This window comes from Lithobates pipiens, unplaced genomic scaffold, assembly GCF_037356315.1.
Source record: "Lithobates pipiens isolate NorthernLeopardFrog02 unplaced genomic scaffold, aLitPip1_a1.2 Scaffold_8, whole genome shotgun sequence".
NCBI classification, from domain to species: domain Eukaryota; kingdom Metazoa; phylum Chordata; class Amphibia; order Anura; family Ranidae; genus Lithobates; species Lithobates pipiens.
The window spans coordinates 57,038,965-57,057,364 of NW_027507903.1; the positions used below are offsets into that span (position 1 = coordinate 57,038,965).

General features: G+C 43.3%; 1 pseudogene; it reads right to left on the reverse strand.

Annotated features, from left to right (window-relative positions):
* Positions 1–15,444: 15,444 nt before the first annotated feature.
* Positions 15,445–16,770, reverse strand: LOC143963240 (putative acidic leucine-rich nuclear phosphoprotein 32 family member C; annotated as a pseudogene).
* Between the last annotated feature and the right edge of the window lie 1,630 nt (positions 16,771–18,400).

The following is an 18,400-nucleotide window of genomic DNA, read 5'->3' on the forward strand; positions in this document are numbered from 1 at the left end:
AGCGAACCAGTTGTGACTGATAAGATAGCGCTATGCCAAGTTCGTGTCGTGGTGATTTGGTGGAGGCAGCATCAGAATTTCCTTTCCGTTTTTTTTGGGAAGTCTGTCCTCAGATAGATCATGATATATTGTAGATTGACTAGAGGAAAGAGAAGAAGCCGAAGATAAGTTAGGTACTACTTCATAAATTTTGGTATTCATTTGATTAGCTTGTCTATTAAATGGTCTAGAAAATGCATTCTGATTCCATTTGTACGCATACCCATTAGCATGGGCATTACTATCGCATGCAAATTTATTTTCTTTAGTACGAATGGTATCTTTGGTATACCCTTCAATGAATGTGCTTAACCTCTTGTTTCTTCTTAAATCTTGAGCTTGTTACTATAATGCCGCGTACACACGATCAAACAATCGGGTGGAAAAGTCCGGCAAACTCAAGTCCGCCGGACAACCTCCGTGTGTAGCCTCCGGCAGACTTTTTTGACCCGAAAGTACGGCGGACTTAGAAAGTAGTTTTGCACTCCAATCTTCCCGCCGGACTCGCATTTCGGCGGACAATCCAGCCGTGCGTATGCCAGTCCGCCGTACTTTTGAAATGAACGGACTTTTCCCGCCCGGAGAAAAGTCCGCTCATTTCGAGCGGGTCTCCAGGTAGGCGGGGTCCGCGAAGGAGACGTCACTGGCCCCGCCACCTGGTATGGACTTAAAGGGGAACCAAACGCCGTCCACAGAAGACCGGGCCACCACCTGTAAAAGAGCTATAAGAAGGCGCGGTGGCCCGGCAGAAGAACCGAAGAGGGGGACAAGACCCCCGAAGTCGGAAGAGGGCGGTGGTGAGGAAGAAAGCCGGGCTCCTCCGCTAGCAAAAGAGCTAGCAGAAGATAGCGGAGGAGTCCGGCGAGAAGACCCCCGAAGACGGAAGACCCCCAGAGCTGTGCAATAAACGATTTTTACCCTGTGTTGTGTTTTTTTTGTACTTTTTTTCACAGGTGAATGGGTAGGGGTACATTGTACCCCATACTCATTCACATAGGGTGGGGGGCCGGTATCCGGGGGCCCCCTTATTAAAGGGGGCTCCCGGATTCCGATAAGCCCCCCACCCGCAGACCCCGACAACCAACGGCCAGGGTTGTCGGGAAGAGGCCCTTGTCCTCATCAACATAGGGACAAGGTGCTTTGGGTGGGGGGACCGCGCGGCCCCCCTTCCCCAAGGCACCCCCCATGTTGAGGGCATGCGGCCTGGTATGGCTCAGGAGGGGGGGGGGGGGCGCTCGCTCGTCCTCCCCTTTCCTGGCCGGCCGGGTAGCGTGCTCGGACAAGGGTCTGATGTGGACCTGGGGGGAACCCCCACGACGATTTTTTCGGCGTTGGGGTTCCCCTTTAAGTCCATACCAGGTGGCGGGGCCAGCGATGTCTCCTTCGCGGGCCCCGCCTACCTGGAGACCCGCTCGAAATGAGCGGACTTTCCTCCGCGTGTGTGGGCGAGTCCGTTCATTTCAAAAGTAGGGCGGATAGTACGGCGGACTTAGTACGCCATATTAGTCCACTGAAAAAGTGCCGTGTGTGGGCAAGTAGCCCGTTCGGAAAGTCGGACGGACAGTCCGTCGGATAGTCCGCTACATGTGTACGCGGCATAAGACTGCAATCACCGTGCCATTTTTGTATTTGCTCATCCAGGTTTGAAATTTCTTTCTCATACTGGCTTCATAGAATCAAAATAATTTCAAACGAACAACTCTGTAAATTATATTCCCAATCTTTCTTTAGAGTTTCATCAATTTTTCTCAAATTAGGAAATATCTGGTTTCTTAGTCCCCATGGGACAATTTTATTTTCAATGTATTTTTCAAAATACATCTTGTACCAAAATATTCTAACCTTCTTTTCTAACAGTCGTTCTAAAGTAAGATATGCCCTGTCAACTTCTGTAATTTCTGCCGTTTTTTGGGATTCCTGAATTTTGGTCATGAGGCCCTCCCAAGCCTCCCCACAAAAGCTAGCCATAGCCAAAAAAAAAAGAAGGAGGAGGAAAGAGAAAATATATATATATATATATATATATATATTTTTGTGTTTTACCAATACAAAGGGAAAAATACAAATGAACGTATCAAATGACAATATTATAACAATTTTAACATCAGAGGTTTCTCATTATAATATGTAATTTTTTCTATAGGAAGTATATTATCTGTGTCACCAAAGTCAGACAGGAAAGAGTGTGTATTGAAACATTTAAATATCATTTGTATAGTTTTTGTTCGAGGGTAGAAACCTAAAATTACGCACCTCATCCCGAGAAATAATTTATTCAAAAAAGGAAAAGGTTTGGGAAGGGACTAGAACGGTTCTTTACAGATAATAATGGAAACCAGACAGATGTATATTAGCTCTGATGAGCAGGGCCCTCTGCTCCTTCCTGTATTGATTTGTATTGTAAGTATACTGTCTGCCCTCATGTTGTAAAGCGCTGCGCTAACTGTTGGCGTGAATTAAATCCTGTATAATAATAATAATAATAATATAAAAGGATACATGGTACTTCATTGGGTTTTATAGAATATCTCCATTATGGTGGTTAAGCATAGAGGTTCTTCAGTTGAACAAAGGTTGAATAGTTGTATGTTATCCTGACATGTTTTGCCTTATGGCTTCATCAGGGGAAAACGAACAAACTATACAAAAACAAAAAAGTATTACATGAGAAAATGCATCACAGATAGACTCAGCAGCAGGGGAAGAGAGGGGTCACCCATGATGTAGAGATCACCACGAATGGGGGGCACTATGCTGCCATAGTGAGCACACACAACGACCAGGTTTTTAAACGTATTTGAGATCACATTAAACCTATACACAAATGTAGGATGGAGACAGCTGTCAGTCGACATGTGGGTACTTACTACAATTTTAAACCAAACATGATTAAGTTCATGGCCTTGGAACACATACCCATACATGTGAGAGGGGGTAGCATTGATAAAACACTATTACGATTTAAGGCCCGATGGATTTATAATTTGAAAGCTACTGAGTATCCGGGTTTCAATAAAACTTAGTTTCAAACCCTTTTTATAGCCTTATTATATGTATTTGTTCTCTCTTATTCTCCCCTCTTACCTGCCCTCATAATGGTCTCTATGGCTATTCATTTTTTGTCTGTGCTATTTCCGATAATTCAGAGTATTTTTCTATATATAAAGTTATGTGTTAAAGGACCCAGGCGCTACCTATAATAGATGAAGAGAATTTTCTAGATATATATATCCTAGAAGGCTAGGAAGCTCCAAATAAATATTTTAACAGAGAAGTGACTATTGCCCCTAGCAACCACTGGTAGTAGAAGAAAAAAGAAATAAGCAGGACAAAATACAAGCAAACCATATAGTTATAGGCTAAAGGTAAGTAGTTGTGAAAAGGTACCACTTAGCAGCATTAATCCGATACTAATTAGTAATTGACTATAGCCCACTCAAGTACACTAGCCACATAAAAATTATACAGTACAGTGCAGGAAAAAATCCCTGGATAGTGATACAAGCAACGTATCTACAATGCTGATTATAGTGCACTAGAAGGGATTCAGGGAGATTTAAGTGTGTGCGGAAATACCATAAAATCGTAAGAAGTACATATATGTATCACTATATCTCACCAATATTAGCATATACACGGTATGAGCAAGCTATTATGCATGTGCAAAACCACAAACCAAAATGGTATAAGTAAAAAAATGTTAAATAAATTATGGTTGAAAGTGCAAATATGCAAAAAGTGCAAATGTACAAAAGACAAAAAATGTGCAAAAATTGCAAAAAAAGTGCAAAACATTAATCTCTAGATCCACAAATAATCACAGGGAAAGAGAATATAAAAAATAGTACCAAAATACCAATACGTGTGCTATGACTTAATTAAACGTCCTTAAAGAATAATAATAAGTGAAGTCCACATCAGTTGATATAGCAAGGTAGTAGTGTATACTGTAAATCTTCAGACAGGTGTATTTTAAAGTGACTGGTGCTCAAAAATATAGTTCAGGTGACTTCCGTGCTCACCCCCTCAGCTCCCCACTCACCGGATCCCTATGCCCACGAAGGGCAAGCAAGCCTGTATATCTCAAGGTAAATATGTAGAAACAGAACAAAACTCTGGACGGCCGCACTCCGGACCAAGTAAAAGATAAAGTGCCTTTATTTCTTCAAATGCAGGTGCAAAACTCCATAGAACAACACATCACAGCAAAAGGGAACAAAAGAAAAAAATAGAACAAAATTGCTGACGCGTTTCACGCTACAAACAGCGCTTACTCATAGCTAGGAACTGGTTAGTCCACAGGAAAACTGGTTAGTCCAAAGGGAAAAATCCAGAGGGGAACATCCACTCTTTTCTCCTTCCTCGGTGCACAAGGAAGTTCCAATGGGCTGGTGGTTTTAGGTCAGTATATCCTCAGAAAGATAGAAAAGGTCTCATAGTGCAGTAATTCCAGATCGAAAGAATTGAGTTAAAAAAATAAACTTTATTAGTTAGCAAACCAGGAGATCAGAAAAAATTAAAAAACATTTTTTGAAATTATTCCAAAAACATAAACCCACATGGGGAGTAATATCTATCATAAAAGTGTATCACAGATACGGTCCCAGGGTGATATTACAACACAGAGAGTTTATAATAAAAAATGTAAGATGTACACAAAAATATAAATTATATATATATAGGGGATACAAAAAAAAAATGAAAATAAAAAAAATAGAAATAAAAAAAAAAAAAAAAAAAAAATGAAAAAATGGGGATAAGATAAATAGTTTTTTGCACACCCCCTCAGGGTAAGCGAATGCAAAAATGGGAGTCCTTAATGAGGCTTACCCAAACGCAGGGGTCACAGTGAAAAATTCCCCGAGAGTGACACCCCAGGGGAGGGTCACCCACCGTTAGAGCTCCACGGGGGTTAGTAATGTTCCTTAGCGGTCTGGAAATACAATACGCGAGCCGGGCAACGAGCGGATGAACGAACAGGTATTTGTTCTTGTTTATGCTCTTTTTCTTTCTTTTATTCATTATGTTCTCTATAAACAAAAGTATGTACTTATTATAGATACTCTGTTTACTGTATGTGTATATTTGCTCAATAATTGTTTATTTATATTTTTGTGTACTTAAAGGGGGTTATAAAGGTTTGTCTTTTTTCGTACTAATGCATCCTATGCATTAAGGTGAAAAAACACCTGTTAGTGACTGGCCTCCCTGCCCCCCTGTTTTAATTACCTGAACCCTCAAACTTGTCCCACAGGGACGCGCTCTCTCTCTCTGCCTGGGGTTTCTCGTCTCTTGGTTGGATAGATTGATAGCAGCGCAGTTATTGGCTCCCGCTACTGACAATCAAATCCAATGATGCGGGCGCTGGGGGCGAGGCTGAGTCCTGCATTTGGCCTCTATGGACACCGAATGCTGGACTCGGGAGTATGCCCGCAAGGTAACCACCCAGGAGAGTGCTTCTCCCAGGGGGTTATCTGCTGGGGGAAGGAGAGCCACCAAGGGACCCCAGAAGATGAGGTTCGGGGCCACTCTGTGCAAAACGAGCTACACAGTGGAAGTAAGTATGTCATGTTTGTTAATTAAAAAAAAAAAAAAAACCTTAGTGTCACTTTAAGCTCATTTGTCTTGTTCATCATGATCTGCGGGTTATCCTTTTGTGATTATTGGTCTCACAGTGCTTTTCAGAATGATTTCAACTTTTGCCCCTGTGGGGGGCCCCATTTTGTGGATTGGCCGGGGTTGTTGGGTACATTTTTGAGACCATATGGATGCCCAGGGCCCCAGTCAGTGCCCGCTCTGCGTCTCCGTGCTGCCCCTGTCCCCTCCACGTAATGGCACCATCATATGGTGTTCATTTGGATTCCAACACATACGCCCTTTTTTTTTCTTTCTCTTCTTCTTAACCAACAGTCCGTTGTGATTGACCTGCGGGATGGGTGGTGATCCGGTGCGATGATTGGTGTATTTCACCTTCCCTATCTGCTTTATACTCGAGCATCCCCCACGAGAAGGGAGTCGCGACAGCTAGATTGTTCCGGATGGAACAAGAACATCTTGGCCATTAAATTAATTCATTCTTAAACTCTTAACTTTTATCCTTACAAGGAACTTTCATTTTTGAGGATCAACACTACTTACATACCCAAGGCGTTGCCATGGGCACGTCATGTGCTTCATCATATGCAAATTTATTTCTTGGTGCGTAGGAAAGATTCGTCTTTTCTGATGATCGTTATTCAGTCTTTCTGGAGTCAATACTTTGCTGGTTTAGATTTATTGACAATCTGTTTGTGGTCTGGACAGGCTCATTGACTCTATTAAAGGCCATCAATTGTAACCACATGAATCTGAGCTTTACAGTTACCTCTGATAATACACAGATCCCGTTCTTGGATCTTTTGATTATCAAGAATTCTGATGGCACATTGAGAACCAATCTGTATCGCAAATCTACAGCTGGCAACACTTTGTTGCACACCTCCAGTGCCCACTATAAACCGCTTGTCCTCAGTATCCCTTATGCGCAGTACTTGCAGTACTTGCTACTGCGCCGGAACTGAGCACGAGAGGAAGATTTTTATATACAGTCAGCTTCTTTACGCAAACGGTTCCTCATGAGGGGGTACTCTAAGAATAATTTGAGACAAGCTTTCAATAAAGCCCTTGACCGCACAAGATCTTCTTTACTTTATCTATCCACACGTGTTTCCAGCACCAACACAGTCAAAATCATTACCCAATACTCAGCACATCATGGCCAATTAAGGAATATACTGGCCAAGCATTGGAATTTGCTTACTGATCATCACATTCTTAAAAATTATATACGCAGTTCACTTGAATTTCTATTCCGTAGGGCTAAATCCCTTAGGGATCGCCTAACCAGTAGCCACTATCGAACTGATACCCCAAGTCACCACAGAGGTACCGTTCCATGTGGACAATGCTCTATCTGCCCCTGGATTCTCACAGGGTTCTCCTTTAACCACTTGACAACTGAGCACTTAAACCCCCCTCGTGACCAGACCAATTTTCAGCTTTCAGCGCTCTCACACTTTGAGTGACAATTACTCAGTCATGTAACACTGTACCCAAATTAATTTTCCTGTCCTTTTTTCATACAAATAGAGCTATTTTTTGCGCTATAAATGAAAAAAGACCGAACATATTGAAAAAAAAAAAGCATTTTTCTTTGTTTCTGTGATAAAATTTAGCAAATTATTAATTTTTCTTCATAAATTTTGGCCACAATTTATACTGCTACATATTATTTGGTCTTTGTGAAAGTTAGAGAGTCCACAAGCTGTACTGCAAATCATAAAAAAATGATCACAACTGATGTACTGGTGGCCTACTGTATTTCATTTCTTGCGACCCGAACAAGCCAGGAAAGTATAAATACCCCCCAAATGACCCCTTTTTTGAAAGTAGACATTCCAAGGTATTTAGTAAGAGGCCTGGTGAGGTTTTTGATGTTGTCATTTTTTTCCCACAATTCTTTGCAAAATTAAGATTTTTTTTCCCCACAAAATTGTCATTGTAATAGGTTATTTCTCTTACGTGGCATGTGTATACCACAAATAATGCCCCAAAATACATTCTGCTACTCCTCCTGAGTATAACGATACCACATGTGTGGGACTTTTCCACAGCCTGGCCAATTACACATCTAACTTCTTGACTACCTATTACACTTTTGAAGGCCCTATAGCACCAGGACAATGACATGTGACACTGACGTGGCACTGATGACAGATGGCACTGATACGTGGTACTGATGACACGTGACACTCATGATAGATGGCACTAATATGTGGTACTGATGACACGTGGCACTGATGAGACAGATAGCACTTATACGTGGCACTGATACGTGGCACTGATGACAGATGACACTAATACGTGGCACTGATGACACGTGACACTGATGACAGATGGCACTGATACGCAGCACTGATGACACGTAACACTCATAACAGATGGCACGTGACACTGACAGGTGGCACTGATGACAGATGGCACTGATACGTGGCACTGATGACAGATGGCACTGATGTGGCACTGATGACAGATGGCACTGATGTGGCACAGATGACAGACGGCGATGAGAGATGATCTCATATGTTTACATATGAGATCACCTCTCATTGGACACTCCAATTGCACTGTAAATGGCCGCTGTGATTGGCCATTTACAGAGATCTGGGACTGGCTGTGTACAAGGGACACGGGCAGCACAGAACTTTCCCGATGTGAGCTTCCGGGACTGCGCGTTGCGGAAGTAAACAAGAGGTCGTCCAGGGACGGCCTCCCGGCAATTGGCGTCCGCGCTGCAGCTGCCTTTCAGCTATAGCGCGGACGCCTAATGGTTAAGCTTCCTAATGGTGAGATTTTCAGCCCTTACACATCAGCCAATTGTGGCACTACTGGTATTATACACTTGGTGTTGTGTGTTTGCGAAGCATTTTATGCGGGCAAGACAATCAGGGAGTTCGGGTAGAGGGTTGGAGATCACGTTTATTATTCAACCTTACTACCATTAGTCGGCATATTGGGTTGTACCATAAATTTGATCTCCGAGCCGTGAAATTTTTGGCACTAGAAGTGATCCCGCCTGATGTGAGGGGAGGAGATTGTGATAAAATTTTACTACAAAGGGAAGCCCTTTGGATAGAAAGACTAAACGCTACCTTGCCACCAGGTCTTAATGAAACAAACTCCTTTAAACCCTTTATCGTCTTGCCATATAATGCATTATTCATTCATCATTCTAAATACTGGGATATGATTGCTCTTCTTTTGTTGCTTCATATCCATTGTCTTTGGGTTTTATATTTATTATTCTGTTATCCTTTATTATTTATTGATTGACTGATTGTTGCTTATTTAGAGATATTTATCTCACCCAATTGTCATGTCTGTCCCTGTATGAGATTATGTTGCTTGGAAAGTAACTGAATGCTTTATACTGTAATATATACTATTTAGTCAGTATTTCTTATTGAACTGCACATTGTTTTCTCTCCCTGTTTTATAGCTGTGGAATTGTTTTGTATTAATTTTCATGCCACTTTGTTCTATTTGATTGTATTGTGTACTGTGACTGCTTTCCCCCCCCCCCCCCCCCCCAGGCAGTATTCAGTCGTCTCTGGTTTCCTGGGTTGTCGCTGTGCGGCGACTGGTAGGCTCCCTGGTGGGATAGGACCTCCCGCTTTGGCCATTCCATTCTCCCACTTGCACGGGCTCCAGCCAGTGGCTTTAGGCCCTGAGCGCAGGCGCGCATGTGATTCCTATGCGCGCGCACTGCAGGACCCTTGACCCCATGACGCTGTGTGCCGAAGTTGTCGACGTTCCTACGGTGTCATGAGGTTGGGAAGACTATATATGAGCGGCTGTTTGCTGCTTACCACCAGGCTAATGCTGGCCCAGAGAACTCTTGGTTATGTACATTGTGGTTGGTAAGCTTTTTACATCCTTATGTTTATTGTTTTATTAAGACTCCATAGATCTACTGAACCCCATATTTATTTAACCCTATACGTATCCACTCATTTTTCACACAGGCTTTTATTATCATGGGAAGCTAGATTTTTCCCCCACCCCTTACCAGTGTGATGATGACTTCTGCTTAACCAAGCCTCATTTTTACTTGTAAACAAGGCCAACATGACATCCAATCAGAGGCTAGATTTTTCCCCCACCCCCTACCAGTGTGGTGATGACTTCTGCTTAACCAAGCCTCATTTTGACTTGTAAACAAAGCTACCATGACATCCATTCAAATAATCCTGATATATGCCCATCTTACCGTGCCTCGTCCTATATGGACAGGCAGACATGATGAGTGCTGGTAACCACAATGTTGTAGTGGTTAGCATTCCCCATGGATTAGGGACCTCATTCTATTTCATCCCCGCCTGGAGGACTAGGGGTACCCATCTTTCACAACTGACCTAGGCCACCAACCTCAAAATATATGTAAACGGGGCATACCATTAAACTTTCTTACTCATAATGAATCCCCACGAGTCAAATGACCCATCACATATCCCCCGATGCCTGCAGCCCAGAGCATAAGCTAACGGGGGGGGGGGGGGGGGGGGCTCACAATCTACCATAACCAGCATGAGTAATGATTAGAAAATAGTTAACAAATGGTTGTTAGTATCTAATGTCCCAAAGGGGACATACTCATAAATGACTATAAATATACATTCAAATACCATCTGATGTGACACGCGCTATACCCACATTCAGGCACTGTTGATAGACACGTTCCACATACTCACATATTCAGGCATTGTTGATAAATGCGTTCACATTCGTATCAACATTGAGGCCAAAAGGGGTATACGTTTTCAATCTATGTATCCATGGCATTTCCTGTTTCGAAATCTCCCTTACCAGAGACCCACTGCTCCAATGGGGTCAGTATTTATCAATCCCCATATATAGAGTGTCGGAGGGGTCTCTGTTATGCACCTGATCGAAATGGCGGGAGACTGGATGTTTGTCAAAGCCTCTCCTAATGTTCCCTATATGTTCGTTAAGACTTGTTTTCAGTGCCCTTTTGGTCCTCCCAACATACTGGAGGCCGCAAGGGCACTGTATGAGGTATACCACCCCCTCCGATGAACATGTGATGAAGGGTTCTACATCGAAGGACTTCAATGTACTTGTAGAAGTGAACCTACAGATTTTTCTATCTCTACATCTATTCAAAGTACAAACCTGACAATTCTTACATCTATAATATCCCTTGAGGTTCTGAAAGAAGCAACGATTGGTACTCGGAGGATCGTGTACACTCAGTGCGATTCAACTCGCCAGGGAAGATGCTCCTTTAAAAACTACCTGTGGTCTCTCTGGTAAAATGGCACCAAGAACTGAGTCACTCGTTAGTAAATGCTAATGTTTATGTATTAACCGCTTAATGCTACGGTGTTGTACCGAAAAGGTGGTAATAAACGGTATCCTATCCTGCAATTTTGCATTCTCCAGTTGTTTATTAGCTAACAATGTTGTTCTATCTTTCTCGCGGGTTGTTTGGAGTGCTCTTGACAGTGCTGCTCCATCATAACCCTTCTCCAAAAACCTATTTGTGAGAAGGGCCGCCTGCTCCTCAAAGTCTCAGTGCAGTTCCGCCTCAGACGTGTGAACTGCCCTTGAGGTACCGCCCTTAACCAAGGTTCATAGTGACAGCTATCCAAAGGTATATATGAATTGCGGTCAGTAGCCTTGAAGAATGTAGAAGTCACAAATCTGTCGTTTTCTATTTTAATTTTCAAATCCAAGAAACTAATCTCCTTCTGACTTTAATGCCTCTCTCATTTGCATTGAGAGTGGCCATAAACGCATGTAACTCCATCTCTGATCCATCCCAGAGGAGGAGGACGTCATCAATATATCAAGCCCACAAGGCCACCTCTTGTCTCCTGGGGGCATCGATGACGTCCTCCTCCCACTTGGCCATGAACAGATTCGCAAGTCTAGGGGCATATTTTGCCCCCATCGCCACCCCCCTATCTTGCCGGTAAAATTGGTGGTCAAACCAGAAATAATTGTGGCTGGCCGCGTACTCTAAGGCCGCGTACACACGGGCGGACTGTCTGGCCAACTAAGTCCATCAGACAATCCGACAGACAGTCCGTCCTACTTTTGAATGAACGGACTTGACCACACACGATGAACAGACAGTCCGCTGAAAGCTTGCGCGATGACGTGTACAGCACGTACGACGGGACTAGAAATACGACGTCCAATACACTGCAATGCAACCTTCGGCCGTGTAAATCCTTTCTGAGCATGCGCCATACTTAGTCCGTCCAACTTGCCTACACACGAGCGGACTGTCCGCTGAAACCAAAGTTGGACGGACAATATTACGGAAATTCCGAAAGACTTAGTCCGCTAGACTGTCCGCTGAAAAAGTCCGCTGAAGCCCACACACGAGCGGACTGTCCGCTGAAACACGTTTCAGCGGACCAAGTCCGTCAGACAGTCCGCCCGTGTGTACGCGGCCTAAGAGTTCCATAATAAATTCGATCTGCAAAGATTCCAAACCTGATAACCTTTCAAGATATAACCTGACTGAAAATTCTTTTATTATCATGGCCTCATGTATGTGCACAGTTTGGGCATTATTGCAGAGCTCTTAAAGGGGTCCGATTGCTGCATCAGTACAAAGGAATAATATCTAATTCCTTTTCCTCCGGGCCCCATATATGGGCACACCTATTGCCATTAGGTATTTTAGGTTTCCTGTATTAACTGTCTTTGCACACTTGGACAGCCCTGGCTTTTATATATGCCGGGTTAGTCACCTAGCACCAAACATTGGTGTCTAACTTCTCTTTTTTTTTCAATTCCTCTTTCTTTAGTTCATTTCTTCATATATCCCTAACCCTTCATCAATCTTTCTTTTTTCCCCCTCCCTTTTTCCCTCCCTCCCCCCTTTGTCTGTTTTTTTCTCCTTTCTTGCTCCTTTTCCTTGTTTTTTTTCTCTTTTTGGGTTTATGCTTGTTCACCATATTTCTCATTCAATTTTTCTTCATATTCTTCATATTTTTTCCCCTCTAATTTCACTTGGGGTGTGTTTGTCACCTATTTCACAGCGTTGGGTTAGTCAGGTTCGTCTACGGCCTGATCCCCACACCCCTTCTTTCTTTTTTTTTTTCACTCTGTGCATTTCTTTCACTGGATATGTATTTTTTCTCACTGAATCGTTTTGGGGCACTTTACGTAGTTTGGTTCACGTCTGGTGTTTTTTCACTTTCACTCTCATTAGTCACTTATGGGTCTCATGCTGGCACTTATCACTATTATTTCACATTCACTTGGCATTTGAATATGCCCCATTACTTTGTTTAGACACTGACCTGCTGGCTCTTTATATGCCTTTTCCCCCAGTCACCACAGGACTTTTACCGGGTACCTCTGTGGCCCTGTTTCTTGCTGGAGCGTGGGTGAGCCGCCTTGACCTGACATGTCATCATTTTTTTCCTTTTACCCATTATATATATTTTCTACCGTCAAGTTTTTTCATGTTCTATTGTGAAACATTTATTTATATATACCGTATGTATGTTTTCCAGATGTATTTCCTGATGAATCGGTTAAACCGCAAAGCTAGTAGAAATACCATGCCATCTGTGAATTTTATGTAATTATTTTGGTATTGTTTTTGTATATTTGTAGCGCCCTGCTCCTAATGAGTAGACGCTATTGTTTTTTAAAAATGTAAGTTGTTTGAAGCTGCAGTTTGGCTCAGGCTAATTATTCTAAAGTTCTGGTTTCTGTACCAGTTCAGCTGGGTTGCGCTGGTTTCCACTTGTCGCTGTCACCATCTTGCTTGGAAATAGCTCAGTGGGAGTGGTTCCCCCGCTGTGCATTCTGGGTAGGGGTATTTAGGGTACTGATGCCATTTTGGTGGGTTTGTTTTCCAGAGCTCACTATCCCGACCTCATGGCCCTCCTGGCCTGGGGTGTGTGCTGCATGTCTCGCACCTTGGAACAAGCTGGTCTGATGCTTCGCAACTGAAATGGTAGGCCCAGAAGCCTTGGGGTCTACTGATCCAGGGGTGGTCCTGTGATGTCTTGCCTGTGGGGAGAAGCCAAGCGACTGGAGGATCCAGGGGAGGACTTTTCCAGGAAAGGACCGAGCATCAAGGCTGGTATCTCTGGAGGAGCCTGGAGACTCAGTTGGAGGATGCAACCCGGGTCATCAATCATATAGTATCGCCAGGTCAACTGAAAGAAACAGGTACTGTGTGACAGTTCTTTAATATTACAAGAAGTTCCATCTAAATTTACAAGTCAGTGGCAGAGACTTTTTTGCTGAGCATCCCACCGGCTGCTAGGTTGGCGAGAGAAGCCTATCCAGAGGTTGCTGGATCCAGTCTGTGGAAACAGTTGTCCTCTGGATCAGGAAAGTACCTCTTGGCCCCTGTACACACGGTCGGAGATTTCCACAACCAAATCCATCAGATTTTGTCCGTCAGATTAAGTCTGACGGATTGTGTCCGAAACTGTTGTATACACACGGTCGGACTAAGTTGTCGAAAAATCAGATCTTTCAGAACGTGATGACGTAATTTCGTTACGATGGGACTAGATTCAGGCTAGTAGCCAATAGCTTTGATGTAGGAATTTGATCTGAGCATGCGTGGCACTTGGTCCGATCAAAATTTTCTACACATGATCGGATTACGTCCGACCGGCCCAGTTGGTCGGGAAATATTTCCAACATGTTGGAAAATTGGTTCCGACGGAGATTCGGACAGAATCAGTCCGATGCATACCACACACAGTCTGATTATCTGACGACACAGTGCGATAAGACGCATTCCAACCGACCGTGTGTACGTGGCATAACCCGCATAACTACCAGGCACCTGAACTCCCCTTAACTCTCCAACTCTCTATTAAAGGACTTTGTGTTTATCCCAAATAAATATTGAAAAAGGAATATGTGTCAGAATTAACATTCTTTGGGTTATCTACCAACGGGACCCTTAGGACGGAGAGGCGAGCAGGTGAGGTAACGGTAAGCTCAATAAAAACTAGCAGCTCCTTCGGGGGTTAAACTATTGTCAAATTTTAACTTGTTTATGAACATCTCTTTGTAATTGTTTAAACTGTACCGAGATAGTCCGCTTGCCTTTCCTTGATGGGTCTGGGTTGGGGTCCAGACTCTCAAACTTCCATTTTTTCCCTATCCGCACCGATGATCACACCCCCTCCCCCCATATCTGCCGCTCGGCCTCTTGGTCAATGTAGTTTTGAAAGCTCTCCCGGGTCATGAGTATGCGTGGTGGCGCCATCACGTCCACATTCGGCCGGTGATGCCAGACAGTGAGCACATTTAATCTGGTGTGTTAGGCATCACATCTGTCAGAGACTGAGGGCGACCTGTAAGCTAGATTTGCCTGTTCTTTAGGTAAGAAGCGCTATTACTCTATTTGCAACTTTGTCGGATGTCTGGATCAAGTGCTTCTTTGGATGCCATACATTTGTACCTGCTATGTTTCATAGTTTCATAGTTAGTAAGGTTGAATAAAGACACCAGTCCATCCAGTTCAACCTGAGTGAGTGTCTACCCCTATCCCTGTACATTGCACACTCACATTGGTCCCTACCCTCAAGGAGCCCACAATCTAAGGTTCATATTCATATACTAGGGCCAATTTTGGACAGAAGCCAATTAACCTACCTGCATGTTTTTGGAGTGTGGGAGGAAACTGGAGTACCCAGAGGAAACCCATGCAGGCACAGGAAGAACATACAAACTCCAGGCAGGTAGTGTTGTGGTTGGGATTTGAACCAGTGACCCTTCTTACTGCTAGGTGAGAGTGCCAACCACTACACCACTGTGCCGCCCTTTTTCCTTTAAAGACAAAGCTTGTAATTTTACAATTTCAATGGAAATCTTATTGCCAAAATACGCAAATGTTAATCATATACATGTATCTGGGAGATAAACAAAGCAGAACACATTGACATTAAGGCATGACTTTAACACAAAAGGATGCAGGATAGAGGGAGGGAGACTGTCTTTGGAATCATCCTCAGATTTAAACAGCCGTGCACCATTCACAGATCAGAGGAACCACAGAACTTTCACAGAAAATTCCAGGGCAAGAGGGTTAAAAAAAAAAAATTATGGGGTAAGGCAGTGGAGGGCGTCCTACGATCTGACACCGCAAATAGCTCAGATGGCCATCTTTAAATATAAAGCGGCAAACAAAAGTTTCATTCAGACCATAATAGTCTCATCTCTCAACCCTACACATCTACACAAAAAGGGAAAACAAAAAAGTTGAACAGGGTGGCGGTGAACAGCGGTATACAGTGACCCATCAGCAGACACTGTCACATGCACTGGTGGCCACCCCAGACAGTCCATATAAAAAGATCCAGTAGCCTTTTGTATTTTATTCATCATCTTCTTCCTCCTCATCAAAGTCATCCTCTCCTTCATCTTCCAAATCCCTTTTTCGTTTTTTCTCCCTGGGGTACATCATCATCTTCATCCTCCTCCTCTTCTCCTTCCTCCTCTTCTTCCACATCCTCCTCATCATCCACTCCATCTTCATCCTCCTCATCAAGTTCATCTTCATCAAGTTCTTCCTCATCTTCATCATCCTCTCCATCTTCTCCATTTTCATCTGCATCTTCTCCATCTGGTTCTGGGTCAGAATCTGGAGCTTCCTGGTCATCAGCATCAAAGCCATCAAGGTAAGTAAGCTTAGGCAGCAATGCAAATACACTCTCTCTGTAGTTATTCAGCATGGTCACTTCACAGTTGAACAGGTCTAAACTCATGAGATGAGTCAGTTTTTTCAGTGGTTCAAGAGTGTTAATGTCCTTAATTTTATTTACCACTGAGATTTAAGTGTGTCAGGTTTGGTGTTTTCTCTGCAAGAACCTCTAAACCTCCAGAAATCCGGTTGTCACTGAGTTCCAACTTCTTTAATTTCTCAAGTTTTGGAAGATTGGACACCGATAACAAGTTGATATTTATCATGCTCAGGAACTCCAAGTTCACGAAGTCTGATGTGAGGCCTGTAATTTTGCCATCATCTGAGCGGCAGTTATCCAAAACCATCTCTTTAACCTCAGCCGCCTTCCTGTTCCTCAGCTCCAAGGTGAGCCTCTTCTTCATGTCCATGGTGACTAAAGAGCGCTTTAAGCGGCACAAAAAAAGCCCAAGTTGTAAAAAAATTTGAAATAATTCAAAATTAAATTACCATGTCCTGTTATTGGTTTTAGTATTTGTCTATAATAAAAACATTTTGTATCCTTTTATATACATCTATCTGGTTTTCATTATTATCTGTAAAGCAACGTTATAGTCCCTTCCCAAACCTTTTTTGAATATTCAGAATATATTACGACTTGTAAGCTACTTGTGAAGCAGCATTAGCGCTATGAGTACTCAATAGAAAATAAATAATAACAACACATTCAATAGCTAAGAAGATTAGTGTACAGGGAAAGAAATTACGTAAGAGCTCCTAGTGGTTTGTTCACTTTTTATTAGGTCTGTGAAATGTGCTAAATCAGGGTGGCCTGTCAAGATTTTTTTTTTTTTACAGCCGTACAATACAGATTTTTAACCAATATTAATTCTTTGGAAATCAAACCTCCTCAATGCAGTCACGGGAAGTTACATATGTTTTCAGCTCCAATTTTAATTAGCAGGAAAGATTTATGACACACTTTTTCGCCCCGTGTAAATCACATTTGAATGGATCAATACACACTTAGCCTGAGTATAGAGCATGTGGTTAGGGAACGTAATGCAAAGCATGCACCAAATAGCATTCTTCGCTCAACAGAGATGTCTTTGGGGCTGATCCACATGCGATGGTAGCAAAGGATTGCCTCATTGTCCAAAGCTTTGATTTTAATATTTCAATAAATAAGTCACATGTCATCAAGGCTATTCTCATGATATAGCCCAGGGGTAGGCAACCTTTTGAGCACAGTGGGCTGAAAAATGTTTTCAAAGAAATTGATCATGCTGATTTTATAACAAAAAAAATATCAACTTCACACTCTCAGTCACAAAAAGGATTTTTTTAATAAAGTAAATGCTGTAAACGACTTTAGTAGTGAGAAATTAACATCCTGCACTCTCACGCCTCAGATCAACCCCAATTCCTGCACCTTCACACCTCAGATCAATGTCCCCCCCCCGCAAATCTGTTTCACCACTGTACCCCCCTATTCATCTGTCCCACCACTGTACCCCCCTATTCATCTGTCCCACCACTGTACCCCCCTATTCATCTGTCCCACCACTGTAACCCCCTGCACATCTGCCCCACCACTTTACATCTGCCCCACCACTGTACTACCCTGCACATCTGCCCCACCACTGTACCCCCCGCTCATCTGCCCCATTACTGTTACCCCCTGCACATCTGCCCCACCACTGTACATCTGCCCCACCACTGTACTACCCTGCACATCTGCCCCACCACTGTACCACCCTGCTCTTCTGCCCCAGCAATACACCTCCTTTCACATCTGCCCCACTGCTCTACCCCCCTGCTTTTCTTCCCCAACAGTGAACCTCCTTGTTCATCTGCTCCACCACTGTACACCCTTTCTCATCTGCCCCACCACTGTACCCCCTGCTTATCTGCCTCACCACTGTACTACCCTGCTCTTCTGTCCCACCACTGTAACCCCTGCTCTTCTGCCCCACCAATGTTTCCCTTTCTCATATGCCCCAACACTGTACCTCCATGAGCATTTGCTCCACCACTAAACTGTCTTCTCATCTGTCCTAACACTGAACTTATCTGTTCATCTGCCCCACCACTGTAACCCCTTTCTCATCTGCCCCACAACTA